Raw genomic sequence first — 15,614 nt, forward strand, 5'->3', positions numbered from 1 at the left:
TAGCTGGACGGCCGTTGACATCGGACGGTAGGCCGGGCGGGTCGAATAGGTCTCGCTGGGCGGGCAGTGCGGGAACATGGCGGCGGGGGGGCAGTTTGGATGCGCTGGACAGCCCGGGCGAGCACAGTGGAAGAGTGTGCGACTTGCAAGCACGGAGTCGAGGGTTCGAACCATCTTTGGGGCGCGTGTGCTTTCCAGCAGGGTATAGCGGCCGTGCGGGGGGCTTGGTGCCGGGCCGCGGTGTAGTGCAGGATGCAAGAAACGTGTTGCGAGAGTTCAGGATTAAAATGGAACAGACGTTACACGACTGTTTTTAGTGGCTGGCACTTCCATTCTCGGATTTGTATTGGTATGTCGTCAAATCGTGGGCTGCCAAAGGGATGCACTAGTCATTTAACCGCACTGGGCATATGGGTGCTCGTAGTTTTCCCCCACTGTTAGCCAGGCATCTTAAATAAAGTATGGGCAGGCAGGGCTGTGGGCCGGTGTGATCGGAGTTAGGCTGCTTTAACATGGTATCGAGATTGCCTAGCAAGGAGGGCACGGGCCGCAAACGAAGTGTTTCCGTGATATTCAGCATGGCCACGGGGACTCAAAACCTTGCGAGTCGTTTTGGCTTTCCGGGCGTAGGTGGGGTTATGGGCGTTGGCTCCGGTGGGTTACCTTCTCTCGCCAGCCACTCGCCTGGACCCACAAACGTAGACCCAAGATTTCTGCAAATGCATGAAAGCAAGGCACGGCATTCTTTCTTGGACAGTAACTGTTGGAGGTGGTTGGTGGCCCTCGTGGTGCCGCCATATTGGCTGTGCCCGGACGCCATATTGGCGGTGCCCGGACACCCCCCTCCCCCTCTTTCCTGAGCACATAGCGTGCGGTATATATATGTGAGTCTGAGAAGCGGCGTCAGGTTATTTGCTTTATTTATGCAATGCGATGTAGCGCGGACTTTACTCAAAGGCGTCAGAGCGCTTCACAGTAGGAACTGCAATGATACATAATGAGAACATTACGCGAGATCAGATGGCTGTGCCCGGACGCCATATTGGCGGTGCCCGGACACCCCCCTCCCCCTCTTTCCTGAGCACATAGCGTGCGGTATATATATGCGAGTCTGAGAAGCGGCGTCAGGTTATTGACTTTATTTATGCAATGCGATACAGCGCGGACTTTACTCAAAGGCGTCAGAGCGCTTCACAATAGGAACAGCAATGATTCATAATGAGAACATTACACGAGAGCAGAACTCAATGCAGACGTCGAGTTACAGAGGTTAGAGTGGCAATTGTGAGCAAACAAAAATACACGATGTAGCGGAAAGGGCACAAGAGGAAAAAGGTGACAAGCGTGTGCAGGGTGCGGGAGAAAATTAAAGTGTAATTTGAGTTATAACACTGCGTTATGGGCTAGACACTCGCCCAAGAGAACAAACGTTACGGGTGGTGGTGCGGTGCCTCGCGTGGGCCCAGGGTGCGGCCTCGGGCGTCGCGTGTGTTGGGCGACTGTTTTGTGATGCGTCTCTGTTACTGACCATTTCTCCTAGAGTGCGGATGCAGCTTATAGTGATAGCGTGGTAAGGTGAGGGGAATCTAATTGACGGCGACGTTATTTAGTTGTTGAGGCAATTTATATAGCGCGGAGTTACCGAAGGTGTCAGAGCGCTTGTGTGCAGGGTGCAAGAGAGAATAAAGCATAGATTGAGGTATAACACTAGTGACCCCCCACTGGGGCGGGGAGCTCGTTGCGGGTCGCGTTCTTTTCGAAGCATAATAGCTTGCCGGTTCATGTCGCCTATGGAAGCGCTTGCTAGGAGGTACGGCTGGTTGGGCGCTTTCGGGACAAACGCCGTGCAATGAAGGGGTGTAGCAGCGGTTCACTGTAGTATCCTCTGTTCCCCGTGCCAGCAGGCCAAACTAGCGTGGTGGGAGAGCGTTAGACCGAAGTGCGAAAGGTCTCTGGTTCAACCCCGGGTTGTGGCACAATTTGCACTGCAGCTCGTTAGATTACGAGGTCGGGGAATATAACTGACGGCTACGTTATTTAGTTATTTAGGCAATGTTATATAGCGCGGAGTTACACGAATGTGTCAGAGTGCTTTATAATAGGACCAGGGATGATACATGAGGAACAAACTACAAAAGCAGGTTACAGAAGCGTACAGGATACAAGTAGAGGTATAATACTGCAATAGAAGGCAGACGCCACAGCACAAGAACAATGTTATGCAGGCAATGGTGGCACGTGTGCAAGATACAAGAAGAGGTATAATACTGCAATAGAAGGCAGACACCCCAGCACAAGAACAATGTTATGCAGGCAATGGTGGCACGGGTGCAAGTATCTAGAGCAACAAAATGAGCGGGTGGCGAGCAGTGTGTTACAAGACAAAAGTGACAACAACAAAAAAAAAAAAAATTATAACACCATATTGTTCTTTCAGACGCCACGGGGACCACGGCACGTGATTAGCTCCTGCGAGCGCGCGGACAGGGATCGGATAGAATTTCAGGTAAAGCGTGGTTGCGTGCGTCAATTACAAGCGGGGCGTCGGGCAAAAACCCGGTTCTTGCTACAGGTGCAGGCAAGGATCCGTGTGCAGTCGGTTAATGCAATTTTATTTTACAGATACGTCCAGATTCGCGGGCAGCGACCGGTTGCGACCATCTTAAAGGACGCCAGGTAATATAGGTGTTACGTACGTCGTAGTATGGGCCAGCGGGTAACGCGGGGTTTCGTTGCAGGTTTGCGGGCAGAGAGTTTGTGCAGGTTGAGTAACACGCGTTGTTTTGCAGGTCGCGTCCGGCGCATTCGGATCTCGGAAGGGCGACAGCGGACGTCTTTTAAGGAGCAGCAGGTAACACTCGCCTCGATACACGACACCGGGGTAGATTCTTGAGTTGCGTCATTTAACCTGGAATAGAAAGCAGGAAGTCCCTGTTGCACCGGAGTTATATATGTTATGCGAACTTTGGGTTTAGTCGATTACGTTCCGCTACTGCGGGATCTGGTAGGATCGCGGGGGGATAAAGTGGGGTGCAGTGGGCGTTTGCATTGAACCAATTTGGACAAGATGTAGTGCATTGACGTTTACTTTCTCAATCGTAGGGATTCTGAGGGAGGAGCATTCGCAATGAGCTCCCGCGGTGATGCGTTGCCACAGGACGGACTGTGGGCAGAATTCCTGGCGGTCGCACAGTCGAAAGGGCCAGCCTGGGCTCAAGGCTTTATCGAAGCACGCCGGCTGGAGGAGGCGGGCAGTCCTGGGGGGCACGATGAAGGGCAGGGCACTTCAGGAGAAGGGACGCGTCGTTCCGCCCGCAAGAGGAAGGGCACCCGGAAGGGATTCCCAGCCACGCCACCACGCAGGAGTAAAGCAGTGACACCAACCCTTCCCGTCGAGGGACCGGCTAACACGGCGAACACGGCGGTACCACCCACAGTGGTACCGGTGGCGGGGATTACTGACTTGTCCCAATTGGGTAAGACAATGGACGACATGATGGGTTTGATGGCTATGTTTCAGAAGCGTTTAGACACCATGGCGGCTGCACATGAGAAGTTGGCTCCATTGCTTGGGGCAGCAGCTTCTGATCCAGTGAGCCAGGTATGGGCTCAATCAGGACCGCCACCGATAGCAGGGCCAGCACCAATGGCCGGACCATCAACATTGACACCTGCCAACTTGGGTGCCAATTCTCAGGCTACACAGAGTGTCTCTCTGGCCAGTCAACTAGGTACTGTCAACAATGTTTCACAAGCTGTGCCTACAACTCTGACGGTCACCCCGCAGATTGTGAATGCCATCAATTCCCAGAGTGTATCAGCTGTCGCTCAGCAGATGGGTGCTCCGGCGGTCCAGCAGAGCATGGCCCACGGGTTTCCTCTAAATGTAGCTCCGCAGATTGTCAATGCCCTTAACTCGCAGAGTGTGTCAGCAGTCGGTCACCTAAGTGTGGCCCCCATTGTCCCTCAGAGCGGGCCTCCCATTGCACCTGTGGGTACCCCCCCGGTCGTGCCCCAGCCTGGCGCCACCTCCGGTGCACAAGCTGCAGGCAGGGCGCCGGCCCCAGAAGGTACATCAGGCTCAGGTTTGAACGCAGGTGGGGCAGGGGCAGCGGTCGGGGCCACTGCAGTTCCTTCAGGGGTTGGTCAGCCAACGGGCTCAGGGAAACCAGGCTCTAAATCAAAAGGTGGCTGTTCGTTGGCCAGGCAAGTACCGCAAGCTGCAAAGGAGGGCATATGGAGAAGGGAGTATATAGACATCCTGACCTTACTTATGCATGACAATGCGGGGGCTGACACGAGGAGGATGGGAAAGAAGGAGGAGGACAAGGTGAGGTTTCAAAAGGTGGCCCGAGAAGACCATTGAGAATTGGACTGAGGCTTTCAACATTCTGGCAGCTATAATTGTGCAGAAGGACCCAGATCAGAGCGAGGCCTTGATGGAGTATGCCAATTCCATCCAGCAAGGGGCAAGAGAGTCTGGGGGGATGGGATGGTTTTCATATGATCAGGAGTTCAGAAAGACCATGGCCAGTTGCCCAGAAATAGGGTGGGATCACACTGACATCCAGCTTTGGTTTAAGCACATGTGCAGGACGGGGAATGGCAAGAGGGACACATCGCACAGGTCACAGAGCGAGGGCTATGAAGCCAAGAGGTGGGAGCAGGATCGGAAGTCGGAGCAATACCCGAGGCGGTCCTTTCAGCAGCCCTTTCGGGGAGGACGAGGGAGGGGCTACGGAGCAGGACCAAGGCGCTTCAACTCAGGGACTTGCAGGCTGTTTAACAATGGGGCGTGTACATGGGGGAGGGCGTGCAAGTTTGCCCACGAGTGCAGCAAATGTGGCTCGCAACACGCAGCAATCTCTTGCACCAATGTACAGAACCCACCCACCACTTCCACACAGAGTTCAGAGGGTGCCAGACAATGAGAGGCGTGAAGGGCAGACAGGACGGATAGACCATGGCAACGAAGCAAGTGAACAGGATATTGGAATCCCCCAGCTGGGTGGTGGGATGGTGCATTCCAAGGGTCCATCCCCTATAGTGCTGCAGAACATCCTGCCATTGCTCAGGGTGTACCCGCTTAGGAAGGAGCGTGAGCTATTGATTGAAGGTTTTGTAGATGGTTTCAGGATTCCGTACAAGGGGCCCCTGGGCCACAGGGATGCCTTGAATTTGAAATCAGCTAGGGAACTACCTCAAGTGGTCAGCGAGAAAATAAAGAAGGAGGTTGACTTGGGGAGGGTGGCGGGGCCATACCCTTCTCCCCCGCTCACAGATTTTTTAGTCTCCCCGCTAGGTGTAGTCCCAAAAAAGCAACAGGGTTCCTACAGATTGATCCATCACCTGTCATACCCAGAGGGCAATTCGGTCAATCACTGGTTGGAGGAGGGGGCGTGTTCGGTCTCTTACTGCTCTCTAGACATGGCCATCGATCTGATCAGGAGGACAGGCAGGGGAGCGTGGTTGGCGAAAGCGGACATCGAGTCAGCGTTCCGCCTACTGCTGGTCCACCCTGACAGTCAGCACTTGCTGGGTTTCAGGTGGGAGGGGGCATTCTTTTTTGACCGCTGCATGCCTATGGGTTGCGCAGTCTCGTGCGCCTTTTTTGAGGCTTTCAGCTCTTTCTTGCAGTGGGCCCTCATGTACAGGCATGGCATCTCACAAGTCACCCATTACCTGGACGACTTCCTCTTTTTTGGAAGGGACGGCTCTCAGGAGTGTGCGGAAGCCTTGCGGGCCTTTGAGGTCTTGTCGGTCCATCTGGGGGTTCCCCTGGCACCAGGGAAAACGGAAGGGCCCGCACAGGTGCTAACATTCCTGGGTATTGAGCTTGATACGGTCAAAGGGCAATCCAGACTCCCGGCAGAGAAGGTGTGTGAATTGAGACAAGAGATTAGCGCAATGTTGGGTAAGGGCAGCGCAACCCTGGAGCGAGTGCAGAGCTTGTTAGGCAAGCTGAACTTTGCCGCAAGAGTCATCCCAGCTGGTAAGGTGTTCTCTCGCAGGTTGGCTAAGGCTACGGCGGGGATGGTGAAGAAACATCACCTGGTGCGTCTGGGAGCGGGTTTGAGAGCAGACCTGAGCATGTGGGACGAGTTCCTAGAAAATTTCAATGGTACAGTGATATGGAGGGCCCCCTGGGAGAGCAGCCAAGGCATGTGTTTATTTTCTGATGCATCCGGGAGAGTAGGTTTCGGGGTAATATTTAGAGAGAAGTGGTGTGCCATGAAATGGCCTGATGCATGGCGTAAAAAAGGGGTGACGGCTAATATCACAGTCCTGGAGCTGTTTCCCATCGTAGTGGCGCTGCACCTATGGCCGGAGGGGCTGGGCAACAAAAAGGTGGTGTTCTGGTCTGACAACCTTGCTGTGGTCCAGGCAATTAACGGTCTGAGCGCAAACTGCCCGTTGGTTCTTAGTCTGCTGAGAGAGCTAGTAAGGGCGGGGTTGCGTCACAACATAGAGTTCAGGGCTAGACATGTAGAGGGTGTCAAGAATGTGGCAGCTGACGCTCTCTCTCGCTTTCAGCTGTCACGTTTCCGGGAGGCATGGCCGCAGGCAGGGGAGGAGATGACACCGTTCCCGGCAGCACTTTGGCGACTCCTTCGGTGGGGGAGCGTTTGAAAAGGATGGGCCAACGTTCCCTGGCGCAGTCCACCAGGAGAAGATATGCGTCCCAGCTGGACAATTTCCGAGCAGTGTCAAAGTCACTTGGTGCAGCAACGTTAAGCTTGAAGGAGCAAGTGGAGGGTTTTGTTGTTTGGGCGAAGGAATCAGGCAAGTCCCATTCTTGGGTGTGCAGCCACCTGGCTGCGCTCAAGCACGAAACTAGGCTGAATGGCGAGGATGACCCAACGGGGGCATTCAGGATTAGGGCGGCACTGAAAGGATGGGCACGGGACGAGGTCAGGAGCCCAGATAGGAGAGCCGGAATAGAGTTCCCTGCCTTGAAGTGCATGGTGGACACTGTGCCTGCGGTGGCTAACTCGGCTTTCGAGGCCCAGCTCTTTGCAACAGCCTTCTGCCTGGCCTTCTTCGGGGCCTTTCGGACCAGCGAGTTGGTGGCAAGGTCCAAAACAGATAAGTCTGGGAGAGCACTCGACATGTTAGATGTATGTGCCAGGGATTCACTGGTTCTGTGGCTGCGCAAATCTAAAACTGACCAGGCCGGGAAGGGAGTAGCCATAACATTGCATGCATTCGAAGACCCCAGATACTGCCCGGTAACGCTGGTAAGGGAGTACCTAAAAATCAGACCCCTGCTGGCGGGCCCCTTCCTGATCCATGCGGACGGCATGCCATTGACAAAATTTCAATTTGAAAGAGTAATGGAGAGGGTATTGGCAAAGGCAGGCTTGTCAGTTGCTGGGGAAGGCAAGAAATTTTCCAGCCATTCTTTTCGAATAGGAGCAGCTACTGCAGCTTATAGGGCGGGGTTGGGTGAAGAAGGGGTCAAAAGAGTGGGGAGATGGTCGTCCTCCTGTTATCAGAGATATGTCCGCCCGTGAATAAGAATGTGGCACCATGGTTAGGAGCAGTTTACGTGCTTGAGGAACGCCGCATGGTGATGGCTATCAGTGTTGATTTGTTTGCTGTGCAGGGTGTTTGGAAATCTCAGTCGATTTTCGTTTGCTGTGCAGGGTGTTCCGAATAAAGGGGATGAGCCATTTGCGTGTCTATGCAATACCATTCTGGATCGCTTTACGTTTGAATTTTCGTGTGCTGTGCAGGGGTTTTGAATAAAACAATAATGCCAACGGTGTCTTTTCTTGCAGTTGATTGTTGCGTGTGGGTGATGGGCCATTCGTATGTGACCAGACTCGAACAGTGGGCGGAATTCAGGAAGTGGGAGTTGGCCTTTGCAAGGACACGAATAGTGTGGATGGGCTCACCGGGAATGAGATGGGGGCAGCTGAGGCGCAGACTGGACCAATGTGTGTCAGCCCGTGGGGGGCCTCCCAACATCCTCGTGATACACCTGGGGGGAATGATCTGGTGACAATGGGAAGGCGAGCATTAATGGATGCCATGCAGCGGGATGTCACCGCGATAACCAACGAACTGGGGGCTACTGAATTGGTATGGTCAGAGATTGTCCCCCGCAGGTCCTGGAGGGGAGCACGGTCACCCCTTGCTATCGAGCAAAGCAGGAGGAGGGTGAACAGGGCCATGCAGAAATTCATGGAGAAGAGGGGACTGGGGTTTATTAGGCACGCGCTGATACAGGACAGGACAGTGGGATACTACGAGAGAGATGGGGTTCACTTGTCTGGTGTTGGGATGGATGTTTTCCTCCTTGACTTACAGGAAGCTCTGGCAGCAGCAGGGTGCCTATAATCGGAGGGTGCAGGTAAAGAGGTGGCTAAGGGTGGGGGGGGCTCTGTCATCGGCGGGGGCCTCCTCCAGAGCTGTGGCGGAGTACAGGGCGATCTGGAAGCAGATGGACAGTAAGGGTACCTCTGCGGCAGAAGGAAACAGTCGATACCTCTGCCTGGCACAGTAGGGGTGCGGAGCCAAGAACCTGGAGCCGAGGGGGTTCCAGGAACAGCGTCGGCGCCCCGTTAGTCCTTCGGGCGGTCGGGGGGCCTGAACCGACCGGGGGTGTGCCTCATCGCTCCGCCCTGACAGGGGGGGCGGGAGTAAACGAAATAAAGTATTAAAGTATTGCACTGTCAAGAGCATCGACTTACCGTGCAAGATGGCTAATTAGGCATGCAGGTCAGCGAGGGGCTGCTGCATTGGATCGCCTGTAAGATGACCCACCTTATCTGCTTTTGTATGCAAAATAAACCTGCACCACCGTTTTCCACAATTATGTCTCATGAGTCTCCTTGGTATGTAAGTGTGTAGGGCGCAAGGTGGAGCGAGCGCTGGCAGTGTGTGCACTATGCCGCTGGCCGCGCGACACGAAGGGGAGATAACGCGAGACAGCGTCTTAGTGACGCATGCCGCGCGAGTACAACGATAGCGCACCGCCCCCTTTTCATCGGCCAATGCAAGCGAGCGGAAGTGCGAGGGGCGGACCCACGGGCCTTTATCTGGAACAGCCCGATGTTGCTCGGTCTTTCTTGCCGCGTTCCTGACTGCTCTGCGCTGTTCCCACCCTATCCCTGACCCAGCAGCAGAGCAGCAGGCTAGTGTGAACTATTGATGGTCTGTTTTGTGTTGCAGGCGGAGTCACAGGGCGATCTGGAAGCAGATGGACAGTAAGGGTACCTCTGCGGCAGAAGGAAACAGTCGATACCTCTGCCTGGCACAGTAGGGGTGCGGAGCCAAGAACCTGGAGCCGAGGGGGTTCCAGGAACAGCGTCGGCGCCCCGTTAGTCCTTCGGGCGGTCGGGGGGCCTGAACCGACCGGGGGTGTGCCTCATCGCTCCGCCCTGACAGGGGGGGCGGGAGTAAACGAAATAAAGTATTAAAGTATTGCACTGTCAAGAGCATCGACTTACCGTGCAAGATGGCTAATTAGGCATGCAGGTCAGCGAGGGGCTGCTGCATTGGATCGCCTGTAAGATGACCCACCTTATCTGCTTTTGTATGCAAAATAAACCTGCACCACCGTTTTCCACAATTATGTCTCATGAGTCTCCTTGGTATGTAAGTGTGTAGGGCGCAAGGTGGAGCGAGCGCTGGCAGTGTGTGCACTATGCCGCTGGCCGCGCGACACGAAGGGGAGATAACGCGAGACAGCGTCTTAGTGACGCATGCCGCGCGAGTACAACGATAGCGCACCGCCCCCTTTTCATCGGCCAATGCAAGCGAGCGGAAGTGCGAGGGGCGGACCCACGGGCCTTTATCTGGAACAGCCCGATGTTGCTCGGTCTTTCTTGCCGCGTTCCTGACTGCTCTGCGCTGTTCCCACCCTATCCCTGACCCAGCAGCAGAGCAGCAGGCTAGTGTGAACTATTGATGGTCTGTTTTGTGTTGCAGGCGGAGTCACAGGGCGATCTGGAAGCAGATGGACAGTAAGGGTACCTCTGCGGCAGAAGGAAACAGTCGATACCTCTGCCTGGCACAGTAGGGGTGCGGAGCCAAGAACCTGGAGCCGAGGGGGTTCCAGGAACAGCGTCGGCGCCCCGTTAGTCCTTCGGGCGGTCGGGGGGCCTGAACCGACCGGGGGTGTGCCTCATCGCTCCGCCCTGACAGGGGGGGCGGGAGTAAACGAAATAAAGTATTAAAGTATTGCACTGTCAAGAGCATCGACTTACCGTGCAAGATGGCTAATTAGGCATGCAGGTCAGCGAGGGGCTGCTGCATTGGATCGCCTGTAAGATGACCCACCTTATCTGCTTTTGTATGCAAAATAAACCTGCACCACCGTTTTCCACAATTATGTCTCATGAGTCTCCTTGGTATGTAAGTGTGTAGGGCGCAAGGTGGAGCGAGCGCTGGCAGTGTGTGCACTATGAATCTGCACTCTGAATCTGCACTCTGAATATGCACTCTGAATCTGCACTCTGAATCTGCACTCTGCACTCTGAATCTGCACTCTGCACTCTGAATCTGCACTCTGAATCTTGAATCTGCCCTCTGAATCTTGAACCTGCACTCTGAATCTGCACTCTGCACTCTGAATCTGCACTCTGAATCTGCACTCTGCACTCTGAATCTGCACTCTGAATCTGCACTCGCACTCTGCACTCGCACTCTGCACTCTGAATCTGCACTCTGCACTCTGAATCTGCACTCTGCACTCTGAATCTGCACTCTGCACTCTGAATCTGCACTCTGAATCTTGAATCTGCCCTCTGAATCTTGAACCTGCACTCTGAATCTGCACTCTGCACTCTGAATCTGCACTCTGAATCTGCACTCTGCACTCTGAATCTGCACTCTGCACTCTGAATCTGCACTCTGCACCTGCACTCTGCACTCTGAATCTGCACTCTGCACTCTGAATCTGCACTCTGCACTCTGAATCTGCACTCTGAATCTGCACTCTGCACTCTGAATCTGCACTCTGAATCTGCACTCTGCACTCTGAATCTGCACTCTGAATCTGCACTCTGCACTCTGAATCTCCACTCTGCACTCTGAATCTGCACTCTGAATCTGCACTCTGAATCTGCACTCTGCACTCTGAATCTGCACTCTGAATCTGCACTCTGAATCTGCACTCTGAATCTGCACTCTGCACTCGCACTCTGCACTCGCACTCTGCACTCTGAATCTGCACTCTGCACTCTGAATCTCCACTCTGCACTCTGAATCTGCACTCTGAATCTGCACTCTGAATCTGCACTCTGCACTCTGAATCTGCACTCTGAATCTGCACTCTGCACTCTGAATCTGCACTCTGCACTCGCACTCTGCGCTTGCACTCTGCACTCTGAATCTGCACTCTGCACTCGCACTCTGCACTCTGAATCTCCACTCTGCACTCTGAATCTGCACTCTGAATCTGCACTCTGAATCTGATCTGCACTCTGCACTCTGAATCTGCACTCTGCACTCTGAATCTGCACTCTGAATCTGCACTCTGAATCTGCACTCTGCACTCGCACTCTGCACTCGCACTCTGCACTCGCACTCTGCACTCTGAATCTGCACTCTGCACTCTGAATCTCCACTCTGCACTCTGAATCTGCACTCTGAATCTGCACTCTGCACTCTGAATCTGCACTCTGAATCTGCACTCTGAATCTGCACTCTGCACTCTGAATCTGCACTCTGAATCTGCACTCTGCACTCGCACTCTGCACTTGCACTCTGCACTCTGAATCTGCACTCTGCACTCGCACTCTGCGCTCTGAATCTGCACTCTGAATCTGCACTCGCACTCTGAATCTGCACTCTGCACTCTGAATCTGCACTCTGCACTCTGAATCTGCACTCTGAATCTGCACTCTGCACTCTGAATCTGCACTCTGAATCTGCACTCTGCACTCTGCACTCTGAATCTGCACTCTGCACTCTGCACTCTGAATCTGCACTCTGAATCTGCACTCTGCACTCTGCACTCAGAATCTGCACTCTGCACTCGGAATCTGCACTCGGAATCTGCACTCTGAATCTGCAATCTGCACTCTGAATCTGCAATTTGCACTCTGAATCTGCAATCTGCACTCTGAATCTGCACTCTGCACTCTGAATCTGCAATCTGCACTCTGAATCTGCAATCTGCACTCTGAACTCTGCACTCAGGATCTGCAATCTGCACTCTGAATCTGCACTCTGAACCTGCACTCTGAATCTGAACTCTGAATCTGCACTCTGCACTTTGCACTCTGCACTCTGAATCTGCACTCTGAATCCGCACTCTGAATCTGCACTCTGAATCTGCACTCTGAATCTGCACTCTGCACTCTGAATCTGCACTCTGAATCTGCACTCTGCACTCTGAATCTGCACTCTGAATCTGCACTCTGCACTCTGAATCTGCACTCTGCACTCTGAATCTGCACTCTGAATCTGCACTCTGCACTCTGAATCTGCACTCTGAATCTGCACTCTGAATCTGCACTCTGAATCTGCACTCTGAATCTGCACTCTGCACTCTGAATCTGCACTCTGAATCTGCACTCTGAATCTGCACTCTGCACTCTGAATCTGCACTCTGCACTCTCAATCTGCACTCTGCACTCTCAATCTGCACTCTGAATCTGCACTCTGCACTCTCAATCTGCACTCTCAATCTGCACTCTCAATCTGCACTCTCAATCTGCACTCTCAGTTCGCACTCTCAGTCTGCACTCTCAGTCTGCACTCTGCACTCGCACTCTAAATCTGCACTCTGACTCTGAATCTGCACTCTGCACTCTGAATCTGCACGCCTTAAAATCCACTCTCGGTTCCTTTGTTTGCCTGATGTTCGTTACGAAATTATATTAAAAGGTGAGCAGGAAGTTTCAAAGTGCGACAGCATAAACATTTTTTTTAACTATCAGCTTACGATTCCTACCTTATTTGGAAGTTTATCTACTTGAAATATTCCCTTTGTTCTGTAGTAAGCAGACCTTTTTATTCCTCGTGTTAATACGCATGCAATGTTTGTCAATGCCCAGCGGGTCAGGCAGTGTTCAGTAGCACAATATTGCTGCCTCGTGGCCTTTCGCTGCCGCGGGAAGTGCACAATTAGGCGATGCTGTGATCCCGGGTGCACTTTTCTGGTCGGAAAGTGGAAAGTTAGTGGTTTCACAGTGGGGGTCGGTGCCCTATAATAGGTAACACATGGGAAGCTCTAAATAAATAACTTCATCTAATGAGGCTGTCATTAAATAAAAAAAAGAAGCATGCTCGCCGCTGGGACATTTATCACCGCACAAATTAGTCTGTTTTCGCCTCATTAAAATAAAGAGAAACCATCGTGAATTCTGTATACTTTACTCCCATGAAATAAAACACATCCAGCAAAGGACCTAACTTTAAAATGGATATTCACATATATGTACATCATTTCAGTCCTTTTTAATGTCCACAACGCTAAAACGTATAAAATAAACAAGCTTATAGTAACAATGAAAATGCTGCATCGGAAGGCGGGTGCCGGCAATGCCGGACCAGATTCGGGGGCGTTCCCGGCTTTTGGCTGACGTCGCGTGACGTAGCCAAAAGCCAAACATTCTCGGGAACGCCCCCGAATCTGGTCCGGCATTGACGGACAGGCCCGTCTTCCAATGGCTAGCCTCCATTTATGGAGCTAGCCAATGAAAGACGGAGGCCGTTCCTGTCTCCCGTATACATCTCAATAGGTTTTTGCCTGCGCGAAAAAGATGCGCAGAGCGCATCTTTTCGCCAGTCAAAACCTAAAAATTAACGGTGATGTTACTCATGGATATTGCCTGTGTCGGCTCACTGTGATTCACATTAGCCAAAGTTACCTGTAGAAAAAGTGGAGAAAAAAGACATACTAACACATTATAACATAGACCAACATATAGTTCATTATTGGATAATAATATCCATGTTTTAAAGCGACATTACATTTTCACATAGCCTCTGTTTACTGTGGTGCTATCTATATGATACAATAGAGTACCCTCCTAGTCAATAATTTAGTTGGAGGGGTGCCTCATTCCTATATGAAATTTTAATTGATCGCAGTAGAGAAGAGGAACCATGGGTGTTTATTCTACACAAACTATAGGTTAATTCAACCAGTGTTTTAACTTAAGCATCATAAGGCGGAAATATTATGACCACATCATTCAGGTGCTTAAGCGAAGTTAGAGAAAGAAAGTATAGCAGAGACATTTGGACATCAGTAATAGCCAACCGGCGTTACTAAATAGCGACAACATGGTTTGTAATTAATGATTGGGTAGCGCTTGAACAGAGGACATAAGCACTCACGGGTCAAAGGAGAAGTGCTCTCATCCTGGGTTATGACGGCGCGGGTATGTTTCACGCGGTGTCAAATCTAACAGAGAAAGGAAGACTTGGTGTTACCTCCCCCTCAATTAAATTCGGTTGTTGAAAACAAAAGTAAACCGCTCGATTGCATAGCGGTTGGGTTACTTACTAGTGCACACGCGACTCCCCGTGTACTACCTACATTCAGGAATACCGTCAGCCCTTAAGTGAGTGCAGTCTCCGAGCAACATCTATTAGTATCTGAGTTAGTTCCGGTCGCGTGACAAACGTGACCGGGCGGCAGTGGGCGGGGCGACATTGTCTTAAAGGCGAAGTGTCCCACAAACCCTTCTTTGAGGATCGCGGTTCAAATCCCCTTTCTGCTACATATGTTTAGTTGTAAGTTTGAAGTATTTAAGCGGGTGCAAGAAAATGGTAGTAGCTTCCAGAAAAATAGGTTTAACATTTGAAAGCAATAAATGAGATAACGATGCCATCAGAAAAAGTGAGTCATGATGGTAACCAATAAATGTAATCTAGATATAACACTCTGAACAGGGAAATAAAGGGATAATTTAAATCCCTTATTATCCTAGTCCATCCGAAAATAGACAACATTACGGCCAGATGTGGCAGTATGAACTCACTAAGAAGTCGGCACTGAAAGATCTAATCAGTACTCTCAGTAACACATAGGGAGGTGGACATATTTACTCCACATACACAGCCAGAAGACCCTAGTCAGAGTATTTTGCATCAGGATACGAAAGTGTCGACCAGGTAGTTTGTTAAATAGATGGTGTGTGAATGGGGACACCCTATATGTAAGGAAGGAGACCCAAAAGGACACCCCAAACGTTAAGAAGTGCTCATAGAGTTTAGTCAACGCCTCATCACTGATCCCCATGGAATATCGTCGTTCAGCCCGTTTTCATTAGTGGCTAGACTATAAATCCAACGTTGTTCTTTTTCAAACAACTTAGTCTCTGATCCAGCTTCCAGGTGTTCCAGAATTGTCCACTGCATGTCATTTGGGGTATGCTGTTTTTCTAAGAAGTGGGCAGTCAGCTTGGTTGTTGATTTACGGCAGCGGATATTGCTGCAATGTTCCCCTATCCTCAGCTTAATGCTCCTAAAAGTCATACCCACATACGGTAGGTTGCAAGGAGACGTTATTAAATAAATAACGTTGGCCGTATTGCAATTCGTATGACAACGTTGTTCACATCGTTGCCCATTGGTCAGGATCAATGTTTTAGTGTGGGTAGTGAGATGGCATATGTTGCAACATTGATGCCGTAAAACAACATACCCCA

The sequence above is a fragment of the Lissotriton vulgaris genome, chromosome 5, assembly GCF_964263255.1.
Source record: "Lissotriton vulgaris chromosome 5, aLisVul1.2, whole genome shotgun sequence".
Lineage (NCBI taxonomy): Eukaryota > Metazoa > Chordata > Amphibia > Caudata > Salamandridae > Lissotriton > Lissotriton vulgaris.